We start from the raw sequence: 18,075 nt of genomic DNA, 5'->3' as shown, positions 1-18,075 counted from the left end.
TTCAATATTCAGAGGTCAGGAGGGCTTTGAACATAGGCAACATTCAGAGGTCAGGAGGGCGTTGAACCAAGGCAACATTCAGAGGTCAGGAGGGCGTTGAACCATTGCAACATTCAGAGGTAAGGAGGGCGTTGAACCACGGCAACATTCAGAGGTCAGGAGGGCGTTGAACTATTGCTTCAATCAGAGGTCAGTAGGGCGTTGAACCATTGCAACATTCAGAGGTCAGGAGGGCGTTGAACCACGGCAACATTCAGAGGTCAGGAGGGCGTTGAACCATTGCTTCATTCAGAGATCAGGAGGGCGTTGAACCACGGCAACATTCAGAGGTCAGGAGGGCGTTGAACCATTGAAACATTCAGAAGTCAGGAGGGCGTGGAACCACGGTAACGTTCAGAAGTCAGGAGGGCGTTGAACCACGGTAAAATTCAGAGGTCAGGAGGGCGTTGAACCATTGCTTCATTCAGAGGTCAGGAGGGCGTTGAACACCTCCAATATTCAGAGGTCAGGAGGGCTTTGAACATAGGCAACATTCAGAGGTCAGGAGGGCGTTGAACCAAGGCAACATTCGGAGGTCAGGAGGGCGTTGAACCATTGCAACATTCAGAGGTAAGGAGGACGTTGAACCATTGCAACATTCAGAGGTAAGGAGGGCGTTGAACCACGGCAACATTCAGAGGTCAGTAGGGCGTTGAACTATTGCTTCAATCAGAGGTCAGTAGGGCGTTGAACCATTGCAACATTCAGAGGTCAGGAGGGCGTTGAACCACGGCAACATTCAGAGGTCAGGAGGGCGTTGAACCATTGCTTCATTCAGAGATCATTAGGGCGTTGAACCACGGCAACATTCAGAGGTCAGGAGGGCGTTGAACCATTGCAACATTCAGAAGTCAGGAGGGCGTTGAACCACGGTAAGGTTCAGAGGTCAGGAGGGCGTTGAACCATTGCTTCATTCAGAGGTCAGTAGGGCATTGAACCATTGCAACACTCAGAGGTTAGGATTGCGTTCAATCAAGGCAACGTTCAGAGGTCAGGAGGGCGTTGAACCACATTAAGATTCAGAGGTCAGGAGGGCGTTGAACCAAGGCAACATTCAGAGGTCAGGAGGGCGTTGAACCAAGGCAACATTCAGAGGTCAGGAGGGCGTTGAACCAAGGCAACATTCAGAGGTCAGGAGGGCGTTGAACCATGGCAACATTCAGAGGTCAGGAGGGCGTTAAACCACGGCAACATTCAGAGGTCAGGAGGGTGTTGAACCAAGGCAACATTCAGAGGTCAGGAGGGCGTTGAACCAAGGCAACATTCAGAGGTCAGGAGGGCGTTGAACCAAGGCAACATTAGGAGGTCAGGAGGGCGTTGAACCACGGTAAAATTCAGAGGTCAGGAGGGCGTTGAACCATTGCTTCATTCAGAGGTCAGTAGGGCATTGAACCATTGCAACACTCAGAGGTTAGGATTGCGTTCAATCAAGGCAACGTTCAGAGGTCAGGAGGGCGTTGAACCACATTAAGATTCAGAGGTCAGGAGGGCGTTGAACCAAGGCAACATTCAGAGGTCAGGAGGGCGTTGAACCAAGGCAACATTCAGAGGTCAGGAGGGCGTTGAACCAAGGCAACATTCAGAGGTCAGGAGGGCGTTGAACCATGGCAACATTCAGAGGTCAGGAGGGCGTTAAACCACGGCAACATTCAGAGGTCAGGAGGGTGTTGAACCAAGGCAACATTCAGAGGTCAGGAGGGCGTTGAACCGAGGCAACATTCAGAGGTCAGGAGGGCGTTGAACCAAGGCAACATTAGGAGGTCAGGAGGGCGTTGAACCACGGCAACATTCAGGGGTCAGGAGGGCGTTGAACCACGGCAACATTCAGAGGTCAGGATGGCGTTGAACCACGGCAACGTTCTGAGGTCAGGAGGGCGTTGAACACCTCCAATATTCAGAGGTCAGGAGGGTTTTGAACATAGGCAACATTCAGAGGTCAGGAGGGCGTTGAACCAAGGCAACATTCGGAGGTCAGGAGGGCGTTGAACCATTGCAACATTCAGAGGTAAGGAGGGCGTTGAACCACGGCAACATTCAGAGGTCAGGAGGGCGTTGAACTATTCCTTCAATCAGAGGTCAGTAGGGCGTTGAACCATTGCAACATTCAGAGGTGAACTACATTAAGATTCAGAGGTCAGGAGGGCGTTGAACCAAGGCAACATTCAGAGGTCAGGAGGGCGTTGAACCAAGGCAACATTCAGAGGTCAGGAGGGCGTTGAACCAAGGCAACATTCAGAGGTCAGGAGGGCATTGAACCATGGCAACATTCAGAGGTCAGGAGGGCGTTAAACCACGGCAACATTCAGAGGTCAGGAGGGTGTTGAACCAAGGCAACATTCAGAGGTCAGGAGGGCGTTGAACCAAGGCAACATTCAGAGGTCAGGAGGGCGTTGAACCAAGGCAACATTAGGAGGTCAGGAGGGCGTTGAACCACGGCAACATTCAGAGGTCAGGAGGGCGTTGAACCACGGCAACATTCAGAGGTCAGGATGGCGTTGAACCACGGCAACATTCAGAGGTCAGGAGGGTTTTGAACATAGGCAACATTCAGAGGTCAGGAGGGCGTTGAACCAAGGCAACATTCGGAGGTCAGGAGGGCGTTGAACCATTGCAACATTCAGAGGTAAGGAGGGCGTTGAACCACGGCAACATTCAGAGGTCAGGAGGGCGTTGAACTATTGCTTCAATCAGAGGTCAGTAGGGCGTTTAACCATTGCAACATTCAGAGGTCAGGAGGGCGTTGAACCACGGCAACATTAGGAGGTCAGGAGGGCGTTGAACCATTATTTCATTTAGAGATCAGGAGGGCGTTGAACCACGGCAACATTCAGAGGTCAGGAGGGCGTTGAACCATTGCAACATTCAGAAGTCAGGAGGGCGTGGAACCACGGTAACGTTCAGAAGTCAGGAGGGCGTTGAACCACGGTAAAATTCAGAGGTCAGGAGGGCGTTGAACCATTGCTTCATTCAGAGGTCAGGAGGGCGTTGAACCATTGCAACACTCAGAGGTCAGGAGGGCGTTGAATCACGGAAACATTCAGAGGTCAGGAGGGCGTTGAACCATGGCAACATTCAGAGGTCAGGAGGGCGTTGAACCACGGCAACATTCAGAGGTTAGGTGGGCGTAGAACCACGGCAACATTCAGAGGTCAGGAGGACGTTGAACCACGGCAACATTCAGAGGTCAGGAGGGCATTGAACCATTGCTTCATTCAGAAGTCAGGAGGGCGTAGAACCACGGCAACATTCAGAGGTCAGGAGGGTGTTGAACCATTGCAACATTTAGTGGTCAGGAGGGCGTTGAACCACAACAATGTTCAGAGGTCAGGAGGGCGATGAACACCTCCAATATTCAGAGGTCAGGAGGGCTTTGAACATAGGCAACATTCAGAGGTCAGCAGGGCGTTGAACCAAGGCAACATTCAGAGGTCAGGAGGGCGTTGAACCATGGCAACATTCAGTGGTCAGGAGGGCGTTAAACCACGGCAACATTCAGAGGTCAGGAGGGTGTTGAACCAAGGCAACATTCAGAGGTCAGGAGGGCGTTGAACCAAGGCAATATTCAGAGGTCAGGAGGGCGTTGAACCAAGGCGACATTCAGAGATCAGGAGGGCGTTGAACCAAGGCAACATTCAGAGGTCAGGAGGGCGTTGAACCATTGCTTCATTCAGAGGTCAGGAGGGTGTTGAACCACGGCAACATTCAGAGGTCAGGAGGGCCTTGAACCATTGCAACGTTCAGAAGTCAGGAGGGCGTTTAACCATGGCAACATTCAGAGGTCAGGAGGGCGTTGAACCACGTTAACATTCAGAGGTTAGGATTGCGTTCAATCAAGGCAACGTTCAGAGGTCAGGAGGGCGTTGAACCACATTAACATTCAGAGGTCAGGAGGGCGTTGAACCAAGGCAACATTCAGAGGTCAGGAGGGCGTTGAACCAAGGCAACATTCAGAGGTCAGGAGGGCGTTGAACCAAGGCAACATTCAGAGGTCAGGAGGGCGTTGAACCATGGCAACATTCAGTGGTCAGGAGGGCGTTAAACCACGGCAACATTCAGAGGTCAGGAGGGTGTTGAAGCAAGGCAACATTCAGAGGTCAGGAGGGCGTTGAACCAAGGCAACATTCAGAGGTGAGGAGGGCGTTGAACCAAGGCAACATTAGGAGGTCAGGAGGGCGTTGAACCACGGCAACATTCAGAGGTCAGGAGGGCGTTGAACCACGGCAACATTCAGAGGTCAGGATGGCGTTGAACCACGGCAACGTTCTGAGGTCAGGAGGGCGTTGAACACCTTCAATATTCAGAGGTCAGGAGGGCTTTGAACATAGGCAACATTCAGAGGTCAGGAGGGCGTTGAACCAAGGCAACATTCAGAGGTCAGGAGGGCGTTGAACCATTGCAACATTCAGAGGTAAGGAGGGCGTTGAACCACGGCAACATTCAGAGGTCAGGAGGGCGTTGAACTATTGCTTCAATCAGAGGTCAGTAGGGCGTTGAACCATTGCAACATTCAGAGGTCAGGAGGGCGTTGAACCACGGCAACATTCAGAGGTCAGGAGGGCGTTGAACCATTGCTTCATTCAGAGATCAGGAGGGCGTTGAACCACGGCAACATTCAGAGGTCAGGAGGGCGTTTAACCATTGAAACATTCAGAAGTCAGGAGGGCGTGGAACCACGGTAACGTTCAGAAGTCAGGAGGGCGTTGAACCACGGTAAAATTCAGAGGTCAGGAGGGCGTTGAACCATTGCTTCATTCAGAGGTCAGGAGGGCGTTGAACACCTCCAATATTCAGAGGTCAGGAGGGCTTTGAACATAGGCAACATTCAGAGGTCAGGAGGGCGTTGAACCAAGGCAACATTCGGAGGTCAGGAGGGCGTTGAACCATTGCAACATTCAGAGGTAAGGAGGACGTTGAACCATTGCAACATTCAGAGGTAAGGAGGGCGTTGAACCACGGCAACATTCAGAGGTCAGGAGGGCGTTGAACTATTGCTTCAATCAGAGGTCAGTAGGGCGTTGAACCATTGCAACATTCAGAGGTCAGGAGGGCGTTGAACCACAGCAACATTCAGAGGTCAGGAGGGCGTTGAACCATTGCTTCATTCAGAGATCAGGAGGGCGTTGAACCACGGCAACATTCAGAGGTCAGGAGGGCGTTGAACCATTGCAACATTCAGAAGTCAGGAGGGCGTGGAACCACGGTAACGTTCAGAAGTCAGGAGGGCGTTGAACCACGGCAACATTCAGAGGTCAGGAGGGCGTTGAACTATTGCTTCAATCAGAGGTCAGTAGGGCGTTGAACCATTGCAACATTCAGAGGTCAGGAGGGCGTTGAACCACGGCAACATTCAGAGGTCAGGAGGGCGTTGAACCATTGCTTCATTCAGAGATCAGGAGGGCGTTGAACCACGGCAACATTCAGAGGTCAGGAGGGCGTTGAACCATTGCAACATTCAGAAGTCAGGAGGGCGTTGAACCACGGTAACGTTCAGAGGTCAGGAGGGCGTTGAACCATTGCTTCATTCAGAGGTCAGTAGGGCATTGAACCATTGCAACACTCAGAGGTTAGGATTGCGTTCAATCAAGGCAACGTTCAGAGGTCAGGAGTGCGTTGAACCACATTAAGATTCAGAGGTCAGGAGGGCGTTGAACCAAGGCAACATTCAGAGGTCAGGAGGGCGTTGAACCAAGGCAACATTCAGAGGTCAGGAGGGCGTTGAACCAAGGCAACATTCAGAGGTCAGGAGGGCGTTGAACCATGGCAACATTCAGAGGTCAGGAGGGCGTTAAACCACGGCAACATTCAGAGGTCAGGAGGGTGTTGAACCAAGGCAACATTCAGAGGTCAGGAGGGCGTTGAACCAAGGCAACATTCAGAGGTCAGGAGGGCGTTGAACCAAGGCAACATTAGGAGGTCAGGAGGGCGTTGAACCACGGTAAAATTCAGAGGTCAGGAGGGCGTTGAACCATTGCTTCATTCAGAGGTCAGTAGGGCATTGAACCATTGCAACACTCAGAGGTTAGGATTGCGTTCAATCAAGGCAACGTTCAGAGGTCAGGAGGGCGTTGAACCACATTAAGATTCAGAGGTCAGGAGGGCGTTGAACCAAGGCAACATTCAGAGGTCAGGAGGGCGTTGAACCAAGGCAACATTCAAAGGTCTGGAGGGCGTTGAACCAAGGCAACATTCAGAGGTCAGGAGGGCGTTGAACCATGGCAACATTCAGAGGTCAGGAGGGCGTTAAACCACGGCAACATTCAGAGGTCAGGAGGGTGTTGAACCAAGGCAACATTCAGAGGTCAGGAGGGCGTTGAACCGAGGCAACATTCAGAGGTCAGGAGGGCGTTGAACCAAGGCAACATTAGGAGGTCAGGAGGGCGTTGAACCACGGCAACATTCAGAGGTCAGGAGGGCGTTGAACCACGGCAACATTCGGAGGTCAGGATGGCGTTGAACCACGGCAACGTTCTGAGGTCAGGAGGGCGTTGAACACCTCCAATATTCAGAGGTCAGGAGGGTTTTGAACATAGGCAACATTCAGAGGTCAGGAGGGCGTTGAACCAAGGCAACATTCGGAGGTCAGGAGGGCGTTGAACCATTGCAACATTCAGAGGTAAGGAGGGCGTTGAACCACGGCAACATTCAGAGGTCAGGAGGGCGTTGAACTATTGCTTCAATCAGAGGTCAGTAGGGCGTTGAACCAAGGCAACATTCAGAGGTCAGGAGGGCGTTGAACCAAGGCAACATTCAGAGGTCAGGAGGGCGTTGAACCAAGGCAACATTCAGAGGTCAGGAGGGCGTTGAACCATGGCAACATTCAGAGGTCAGGAGGGCGTTAAACCACGGCAACATTCAGAGGTCAGGAGGGTGTTGAACCAAAGCAACATTCAGAGGTCAGGAGGGCGTTGAACCAAGGCAACATTCAGAGGTCAGGAGGGCGTTGAACCAAGGCAACATTAGGAGGTCAGGAGGGCGTTGAACCACGGCAACATTCAGAGGTCAGGAGGGCGTTGAACCACGGCAACATTTAGAGGTCAGGAGGGCGTTGAACCAAGGTAACATTCAGAGGTAAGGAGGGCGTTCAACAGCTGCAACATTAAGAGGTCTGGATGGCGTTTAGGCACCGCAACATTCAGAGGTCAGGAGGGCATTGAACCATTGCTTCATTCAGAGGTCAGGAGGGTATTGAACCGCTGCAACATTCATAGGTCAGGATGGCGTTGAACCACAGCAACATTCAGAGGTCAGGAGGGCGTTGAACACCTCTAATATTCAGAGGTCAGGAGGGCGTTGAGCCAAGGCAACATTCAGAGATCAGGAGGGCGTTGAACCACGGCAACATTCAGAGGTCAGGCGGGCGTGGAACCATTGCAACATTCAGAGGTCAGGCGGGCGTGGAACCATTGCAACATTCAGAGGTCAGGAGGGCGTTGAACCACGGCAACATTCAGAGGTCAGGCGGGCGTGGAACCACAGCAACATTCAGAGGTCAGGAGGGCGTTGAACCATTGCAACATTCAGAAGTCAGGAGGGCGTTTAACCATAGCAACATTCAGAGGTCAGGAGGGCGTTGAACCACGTTAACATTCAGAGGTCAGGAGGCCATTGAACCAAGGTAACATTCAGAGGTCAGGAGGGCGTTCAACAGCTGCAACATTAAGAGGTCTGGATGGCGTTTAGGCACGGCAACATTCAGAGGTCAGGAGGGCATTGAACCAGGGCAACATTCAGAGGTCAGGAGGGCGTTGAACCACGGCAACATTTAGAGGTCAGGAGGGCGTTGAACCAAGGCAATATTCAGAGGTCAGGAGGGCGTTGAACAAAGGCGACATTCAGAGATCAGGAGGGCGTTGAACCAAGGCAACATTCAGAGGTCAGGAGGGCGTTGAACCATTGCTTCATTCAGAGGTCAGGAGGGTGTTGAACCACGGCAACATTCAGAGGTCAGGAGGGCCTTGAACCATTGCAACGTTCAGAAGTCAGGAGGGCGTTTAACCATGGCAACATTCAGAGGTCAGGAGGGCGTTGAACCACGTTAACATTCAGAGGTTAGGATTGCGTTCAATCAAGGCAACGTTCAGAGGTCAGGAGGGCGTTGAACCACATTAACATTCAGAGGTCAGGAGGGCGTTGAACCAAGGCAACATTCAGAGGTCAGGAGGGCGTTGAACCAAGGCAACATTCAGAGGTCAGGAGGGCGTTGAACCAAGGCAACATTCAGAGGTCAGGAGGGCGTTGAACCATGGCAACATTCAGTGGTCAGGAGGGCGTTAAACCACGGCAACATTCAGAGGTCAGGAGGGTGTTGAACCAAGGCAACATTCAGAGGTCAGGAGGGCGTTGAACCAAGGCAACATTCAGAGGTCAGGAGGGCGTTGAACCAAGGCAACATTAGGAGGTCAGGAGGGCGTTGAACCACGGCAACATTCAGAGGTCAGGAGGGCGTTGAACCACGGCAACATTCAGAGGTCAGGATGGCGTTGAACCACGGCAACGTTCTGAGGTCAGGAGGGCGTTGAACACCTTCAATATTCAGAGGTCAGGAGGGCTTTGAACATAGGCAACATTCAGAGGTCAGGAGGGCGTTGAACCAAGGTAACATTCAGAGGTCAGGAGGGCGATGAACCATTGCAACATTCAGATGTAAGGAGGGCGTTGAACCACGGCAACATTCAGAGGTCAGGAGGGCGTTGAACTATTGCTTCAATCAGAGGTCAGTAGGGCGTTGAACCATTGCAACATTCAGAGGTCAGGAGGGCGTTGAACCACGGCAACATTCAGAGGTCAGGAGGGCGTTGAACCATTGCTTCATTCAGAGATCAGGAAGGCGTTGAACCACGGCAACATTCAGAGGTCAGGAGGGCGTTGAACCATTGAAACATTCAGAAGTCAGGAGGGCGTGGAACCACGGTAACGTTCAGAAGTCAGGAGGGCGTTGAACCACGGTAAAATTCAGAGGTCAGGAGGGCGTTGAACCATTGCTTCATTCAGAGGTCAGGAGGGCGTTGAACACCTCCAATATTCAGAGGTCAGGAGGGCTTTGAACATAGGCAACATTCAGAGGTCAGGAGGGCGTTGAACCAAGGCAACATTCGGAGGTCAGGAGGGCGTTGAACCATTGCAACATTCAGAGGTAAGGAGGGCGTTGAACCATTGCAACATTCAGAGGTAAGGAGGGCGTTGAACCACGGCAACATTCAGAGGTCAGGAGGGCGTTGAACTATTGCTTCAATCAGAGGTCAGTAGGGCGTTGAACCATTGCAACATTCAGAGGTCAGGAGGGCGTTGAACCACGGCAACATTCAGAGGTCAGGAGGGCGTTGAACCATTGCTTCATTCAGAGATCAGGAGGGCTTTGAACCACGGCAACATTCAGAGGTCAGGAGGGCGTTGAACCATTGCAACATTCAGAAGACAGGAGGGCGTGGAACCACGGTAACGTTCAGAAGTCAGGAGGGCATTGAACCACGGCAACATTCAGTAGTCAGGAGGGCGTTGAACTATTGCTTCAATCAGAGGTCAGTAGGGCGTTGAACCATTGCAACATTCAGAGGTCAGGAGGGCGTTGAACCACGGCAACATTCAGAGGTCAGGAGGGCGTTGAACCATTGCTTCATTCAGAGATCAGGAGGGCGTTGAACCACGGCAACGTTCAGAGGTCAGGAGGGCGTTGAACCATTGCAACATTCAGAAGTCAGGAGGGCGTTGAACCACGGTAACGTTCAGAGGTCAGGAGGGCGATGAACCATTGCTTCATTCAGAGGTCAGTAGGGCATTGAACCATTGCAACACTCAGAGGTTAGGATTGCGTTCAATCAAGGCAACGTTCAGAGGTCAGGAGGGCGTTGAACCATTGCTTCATTCAGAGGTCAGTAGGGCATTGAACCATTGCAACACTCAGAGGTTAGGATTGCGTTCAATCAAGGCAACGTTCAGAGGTCAGGAGGGCGTTGAACCACATTAAGATTCAGAGGTCAGGAGGGCGTTGAACCAAGGCAACATTCAGAGGTCAGGAGGGCGTTGAACCAAGGCAACATTCAGAGGTCAGGAGGGCGTTGAACCAAGGCAACATTCAGAGGTCAGGAGGGCGTTGAACCATGGCAACATTCAGAGGTCAGGAGGGCGTTAAACCACGGCAACATTCAGAGGTCAGGAGGGTGTTGAACCAAGGCAACATTCAGAGGTCAGGAGGGCGTTGAACCAAGGCAACATTCAGAGGTCAGGAGGGCGTTGAACCAAGGCAACATTAGGAGGTCAGGAGGGCGTTGAACCACGGTAAAATTCAGAGGTCAGGAGGGCGTTGAACCATTGCTTCATTCAGAGGTCAGTAGGGCATTGAACCATTGCAACACTCAGAGGTTAGGATTGCGTTCAATCAAGGCAACGTTCAGAGGTCAGGAGGGCGTTGAACCACATTAAGATTCAGAGGTCAGGAGGGCGTTGAACCAAGGCAACATTCAGAGGTCAGGAGGGCGTTGAACCAAGGCAACATTCAGAGGTCAGGAGGGCGTTGAACCAAGGCAACATTCAGAGGTCAGGAGGGCGTTGAACCATGGCAACATTCAGAGGTCAGGAGGGCGTTAAACCACGGCAACATTCAGAGGTCAGGAGGGTGTTGAACCAAGGCAACATTCAGAGGTCAGGAGGGCGTTGAACCGAGGCAACATTCAGAGGTCAGGAGGGCGTTGAACCAAGGCAACATTAGGAGGTCAGGAGGGCGTTGAACCACGGCAACATTCAGAGGTCAGGAGGGCGTTGAACCACGGCAACATTCAGAGGTCAGGATGGCGTTGAACCACGGCAACGTTCTGAGGTCAGGAGGGCGTTGAACACCTCCAATATTCAGAGGTCAGGAGGGTTTTGAACATAGGCAACATTCAGAGGTCAGGAGGGCGTTGAACCAAGGCAACATTCGGAGGTCAGGAGGGCGTTGAACCATTGCAACATTCAGAGGTAAGGAGGGCGTTGAACCACGGCAACATTCAGAGGTCAGGAGGGCGTTGAACTATTGCTTCAATCAGAGGTCAGTAGGGCGTTGAACCATTGCAACATTCAGAGGTGAACCACATTAAGATTCAGAGGTCAGGAGGGCGTTGAACCAAGGCAACATTCAGAGGTCAGGAGGGCGTTGAACCAAGGCAACATTCAGAGGTCAGGAGGGCGTTGAACCAAGGCAACATTCAGAGGTCAGGAGGGCGTTGAACCATGGCAACATTCAGAGGTCAGGAGGGCGTTAAACCACGGCAACATTCAGAGGTCAGGAGGGTGTTGAACCAAGGCAACATTCAGAGGTCAGGAGGGCGTTGAACCAAGGCAACATTCAGATGTCAGGAGGGCGTTGAACCAAGGCAACATTAGGAGGTCAGGAGGGCGTTGAACCACGGCAACATTCAGAGGTCAGGAGGGCGTTGAACCACGGCAACATTCAGAGGTCAGGATGGCGTTGAACCACGGCAACGTTCTGAGGTCAGGAGGGCGTTGAACACCTCCAATATTCAGAGGTCAGGAGGGTTTTGAACATAGGCAACATTCAGAGGTCAGGAGGGCGTTGAACCAAGGCAACATTCGGATGTCAGGAGGGCGTTGAACCATTGCAACATTCAGAGGTAAGGAGGGCGTTGAACCATGGCAACATTCAGAGGTCAGGAGGGCGTTGAACTATTGCTTCAATCAGAGGTCAGTAGGGCGTTTAACCATTGCAACATTCAGAGGTCAGGAGGGCGTTGTACCACGGCAACATTCAGAGGTCAGGAGGGCGTTGAACCATTATTTCATTCAGAGATCAGGAGGGCGTTGAACCACGGCAACATTCAGAGGTCAGGAGGGCGTTGAACCATTGCAACATTCAGAAGTCAGGAGGGCGTGGAACCACGGTAATGTTCAGAAGTCAGGAGGGCGTTGAACCACGGTAAAATTCAGAGGTCAGGAGGGCGTTGAACCATTGCTTCATTCAGAGGTCAGGAGGGCGTTGAACCATTGCAACACTCAGAGGTCAGGAGGGCGTTGAATCACGGAAACATTCAGAGGTCAGGAGGGCGTTGAACCATGGCAACATTCAGAGGTCAGGAGGGCGTTGAACCACGGCAACATTCAGAGGTTAGGTGGGCGTAGAACCACGGCAACATTCAGAGGTCAGGAGGACGTTGAACCACGGCAACATTCAGAGGTCAGGAGGGCATTGAACCATTGCTTCATTCAGAAGTCAGGAGGGCGTAGAACCACGGCAACATTCAGAGGTCAGGAGGGTGTTGAACCATTGCAACATTCAGTGGTCAGGAGGGCGTTGAACCACAACAATGTTCAGAGGTCAGGAGGGCGATGAACACCTCCAATATTCAGAGATCAGGAGGGCTTTGAACATAGGCAACATTCAGAGGTCAGGAGGGCGTTGAACCGAGGCAACATTCAGAGGTCAGGAGGGCGTTGAACCAAGGCAACATTCAGAGGTCAGGAAGGCGTTGAACCACGGCAACATTCAGAGGTCAGGAGGGCGTTGAACCATTGCAACATTCAGAGGTCAGGAGGGCTTGAACCACGGCAACATTCGGAGGTCATGAGGGCGTTGAACCATGGCAACATTCAGAGGTCAGGAGGGCATTGAACCACGGCAACATTTAGAGGTCAGGAGGGCGTTGAACCAAGGTAACATTCAGAGGTCAGGAGGGCGTTCAACAGCTGCAACATTAAGAGGTCTGGATGGCGTTTAGGCACCGCAACATTCAGAGGTCAGGAGGGCATTGAACCATTGCTTCATTCAGAGGTCAGGAGGGTATTGAACCGCTGCAACATTCAGAGGTCAGGATGGCGTTGAACCACAGCAACATTCAGAGGTCAGGAGGGCGTTGAACACCTCTAATATTCAGAGGTCAGGAGGGCGTTGAGCCACGGCAACATTCAGAGGTCAGGCCGGCGTGGAACCATTGCAACATTCAGAGGTCAGGAGGGCTTTGAACATAGGCAACATTCAGAGGTCAGGAGGGCGTTGAACCAAGGCAACATTCTGAGGTCAGGAGGGCGTTGAACCATTGCAACATTCAGAGGTAAGGAGGGCGTTGAACCACGGCAACATTCAGAGGTCAGGAGGGCGTTGAACTATTGCTTCAATCAGAGGTCAGGAGGGCGTTGAACCACGGCAACATTCAGAGGTCAGGAGGGCGTTAAACCACGGCAACATTCAGAGGTCAGGAGGGTGTTGAACCAAGGCAACATTCAGAGGTCAGGAGGGCGTTGAACCAAGGCAACATTCAGAGGTCAGGAGGGCGTTGAACCAAGGCAACATTAGGAGGTCAGGAGGGCGTTGAACCACGGCAACATTCAGAGGTCAGGAGGGCGTTGAACCACGGCAACATTCAGAGGTCAGGATGGCGTTGATCCACGGCAACGTTCTGAGGTCAGGAGGGCGTTGAACACCTCCAATATTCAGAGGTCAGGAGGGTTTTGAACATAGGCAACATTCAGAGGTCAGGAGGGCGTTGAACTAAGGCAACATTCGGAGGTCAGGAGGGCGTTGAACCATTGCAACATTCAGAGGTAAGGAGGGCGTTGAACCACGGCAACATTCAGAGGTCAGGAGGGCGTTGAACTATTGCTTCAATCAGAGGTCAGTAGGGCGTTGAACCATTGCAACATTCAGAGGTCAGGAGGGCGTTGAACCACGGCAACATTCAGAGGTCAGGAGGGCGTTGAACCATTATTTCATTCAGAGATCAGGAGGGCGTTGAACCACGGCAACATTCACAGGTCAGGAGGGCGTTGAACCATTGCAACATTCAGAAGTCAGGAGGGCGTGGAACCACGGTAACGTTCAGAAGTCAGGAGGGCGTTGAACCACGGTAAAATTCTGAGGTCAGGAGGGCGTTGAACCATTGCTTCATTCAGAGGTCAGGAGGGCGTTGAACCATTGCAACACTCAGAGGTCATGAGGGCGTTGAATCACGGAAACATTCAGAGATCAGGAGGGCGTTGAACCATGGCAACATTCAGAGGTCAGGAGGGCGTTGAACTACGGCAACATTCAGAGGTTAGGTGGGCGTAGAACCACGGCAACATTCAGAGGTCAGGAGGACGTTGAACCACGGCAACATTCAGAGGTCAGGAGGGCATTGAACCATTGCTTCATTCAGAAGTCAGGAGGGCGTAGAACCACGGCAACATTCAGAGGTCAGGAGGGTGTTGAACCATTGCAACATTCAGTGGTCAGGAGGGCGTTGAACCACAACAATGTTCAGAGGTCAGGAGGGCGATGAACACCTCCAATATTCAGAGGTCAGGAGGGCTTTGAACATAGGCAACATTCAGAGGTCAGGAGGGCGTTGAACCGAGGCAACATTCAGAGGTCAGGAGGGCGTGAAACCATTGCAACATTCAGAGGTCAGGCGGGCGTGGAACCATTGCAACATTCAGAGGTCAGGAGGGCGTTGAACCACGGCAACATTCAGAGGTCAGGCGGGCGTGGAACCACAGCAACATTCAGAGGTCAGGAGGGCGTTGAACCAAGGCAACATTCAGAAGTCAGGAGGGCGTTTAACCATGGCAACATTCAGAGGTCAGGAGGCCGTTGAACCACGTTAACATCCAGAGGTCAGGAGGGCGTTGAACCAAGGCAACATTCAGAGGTCAGGAGGGCGTTCAACCACTGCAACATTAAGAGGTCAGGATGGCGTTTAGGCACGGCAACATTCAAAGGTCAGGAGGGCGTTGAACCACGGCAACATTCAGAGGTCAGGAGGCCGTTGAACCATTGCAACATTCAGAAGTCAGGAGGGCGTTTAACCATGGCAACATTCAGAGGTCAGGAGGGCGTTGAACCACGTTAACATCCAGAGGTCAGGAGGGCGTTGAACCAAGGCAACATTCAGAGGTCAGGAGGGCGTTCAACCGCTGCAACATTAAGAGGTCAGGATGGCGTTTAGGCACGGCAACATTCAAAGGTCAGGAGGGCGTTGAACCACGGCAACATTCAGAGGTCAGGAGGGCGTTGAACCATTGCTTCATTCAGAGGTCAGGAGGGTATTGAACCGCTGCAACATTCAGAGGTCAGGATGGCGTTGAACCACAGCAACATTTAGAGGTCAGGAGGGCGTTGAACACCTCTAATATTCAGAGGTCAGGAGGGCGTTGAGCCAAGGCAACATTCAGAGATCAGGAGGGCGTTGAACCACGGCAACATTCAGAGGTCAGGCGGGCGTGGAACCATTGCAACATTCAGAGGTCAGGCGGGCGTGGAACCATTGCAACATTCAGAGGTCAGGAGGGCGTTGAACCACGGCAACATTCAGAGGTCAGGCGGGCGTGGAACCACAGCAACATTCAGAGGTCAGGAGGGCGTTCAACAGCTGCAACATTAAGAGGTCTGGATGGCGTTTAGGCACGGCAACATTCAGAGGTCAGGAGGGCGTTGAACCACGGCAACATTTAGAGGTCAGGAGGGCGTTGAACCAAGGCAATATTCAGAGGTCAGGAGGGCGTTGAACCAAGGCAATATTCAGAGGTCAGGAGGGCGTTGAACCAAGGCGACATTCAGAGATCAGGAGGGCGTTGAACAAAGGCAACATTCAGAGGTCAGGAGGGCGTTGAACCATTGCTTCATTCAGAGGTCAGGAGGGTGTTGAACCACGGCAACATTCAGAGGTCAGGAGGGCCTTGAACCATTGCAACGTTCAGAAGTCAGGAGGGCGTTTAACCATGGCAACATTCAGAGGTCAGGAGGGCGTTGAACCACGTTAACATTCAGAGGTTAGGATTGCGTTCAATCAAGGCAACGTTCAGAGGTCAGGAGGGCGTTGAACCACATTAACATTCAGAGGTCAGGAGGGCGTTGAACCAAGGCAACATTCAGAGGTCAGGAGGGCGTTGAACCAAGGCAACATTCAGAGGTCAGGAGGGCGTTGAACCAAGGCAACATTCAGAGGTCAGGAGGGCGTTGAACCATGGCAACATTCAGAGGTCAGGAGGGCGTTAAACCACGGCAACATTCAGAGGTCAGGAGGGTGTTGAACCAAGGCAACATTCAGAGGTCAGGAGGGCGTTGAACCAAGGCAACATTCAGAGGTCAGGAAGGCGTTGAACCAAGGCAACATTAGGAGGTCAGGAGGGCGTTGAACCACGGCAACATTCAGAGGTCAGGAGGGAGTTGAACCACGGCAACATTCAGAGGTCAGGATAGCGTTGAACCACGGCAACGTTCTGAGGTCAGGAGGGCGTTGAACACCTCCAATATTCAGAGGTCAGGAGGGCTTTGAACATAGGCAACATTCAGAGGTCAGGAGGGCGTTGAACCAAGGCAACATTCTGAGGTCAGGAGGGCGTTGAACCATTGCAACATTCATAGGTAAGGAGGGCGTTGAACCACGGCAACATTCAGAGGTCAGGAGGGCGTTGAACTATTGCTTCAATCAGAGGTCAGGAGGGCGTTGAACCAAGGCAACATTCTGAGGTCAGGAGGGCGTTGAACCATTGCAACATTCAGAGGTAAGGAGGGCGTTGAACCACGGCAACATTCAGTTGTCAGGAGGGCGTTGAACTATTGCTTCAATCAGAGGTCAGGAGGGCGTTGAACCACGGCAACATTCAGAGGTCAGGAGGGCGTTAAACCACGGCAACATTCAGAGGTCAGGAGGGTGTTGAACCAAGGCAACATTCAGAGGTCAGGAGGGCGTTGAACCAAGGCAACATTCTGAGGTCAGGAGGGCGTTGAACCAAGGCAACATTAGGAGGTCAGGAGGGCGTTGAACCACGGCAACATTCAGAGGTCAGGAGGGCGTTGAACCACGGCACCATTCAGAGGTCAGGATGGCGTTGAACCACGGCAACGTTCTGAGGTCAGGAGGGCGTTGAACACCTCCAATATTCAGAGGTCAGGAGGGTTTTGAACATAGGCAACATTCAGAGGTCAGGAGGGCGTTGAACCAAGGCAACATTCGGAGGTCAGGAGGGCGTTGAACCATTGCAACATTCAGAGGTCAGGAGGGCGTTGAACTATTGCTTCAATCAGAGGTCAGTAGGGCGTTGAACCATTGCAACATTCAGAGGTCAGGAGGGCGTTGAACCACGGCAACATTCAGAGGTCAGGAGGGCGTTGAACCATTATTTCATTCAGAGATCAGGAGGGCGTTGAACCACGGCAACATTCACAGGTCAGGAGGGCGTTGAACCATTCAACATTCAGAAGTCAGGAGGGCGTGGAACCACGGTAATGTTCAGAAGTCAGGAGGGCGTTGAACCACGGTAAAATTCAGAGGTCAGGAGGGCGTTGAACCAATGCTTCATTCAGAGGTCAGGAGGGCGTTGAACCATTGCAACACTCAGAGGTCAGGAGGGCGTTGAATCACGGAAACATTCAGAGATCAGAAGGGCGTTGAACCATGGCAACATTCAGAGGTCAGGAGAGCGTTGAACCACGGCAACATTCAGAGGTTAGGTGGGCGTAGAACCACGGCAACATTCAGAGGTCAGGAGGACGTTGAACCACGGCAACATTCAGAGGTCAGGAGGGCATTGAACCATTGCTTCATTCAGAAGTCAGGAGGGCGTAGAACCACGGCAACATTCAGAGGTCAGGAGGGTGTTGAACCATTGCAACATTCAGTGGTCAGGAGGGCGTTGAACCACAACAATGTTCAGAGGTCAGGAGGGCGATGAACACCTCCAATATTCAGAGGTCAGGAGGGCTTTGAACATAGGCAACATTCAGAGGTCAGGAGGGCGTTGAACCGAGGCAACATTCAGAGGTCAGGAGGGCGTTGAACCAAGGCAACATTCAGAGGTCAGGAAGGCGTTGAACCACGGCAACATTCAGAGGTCAGGAGGGCGTTGAACCATTGCAACATTCAGAGGTCAGGAGGGCTTGAACCACGGCAACATTCGGAGGTCATGAGGGCGTTGAACCATGGCAATATTCAGAGGTCAGGAGGGCGTTCAACAGCTGCAACATTAAGAGGTCTGGATGGCGTTTAGGCACCGCAACATTCAGAGGTCAGGAGGGCATTGAACCATTGCTTCATTCAGAGGTCAGGAGGGTATTGAACCGCTGCAACA

The sequence above is a fragment of the Eucyclogobius newberryi genome, unplaced genomic scaffold (assembly GCF_026437365.1).
Source record: "Eucyclogobius newberryi isolate DKJ021-1_F unplaced genomic scaffold, fEucNew1.0.hap1 SCAF_15, whole genome shotgun sequence".
Classification (NCBI taxonomy): Eukaryota; Metazoa; Chordata; class Actinopteri; order Gobiiformes; family Gobiidae; genus Eucyclogobius; species Eucyclogobius newberryi.
This window is presented reverse-complemented; position numbering follows the sequence as displayed.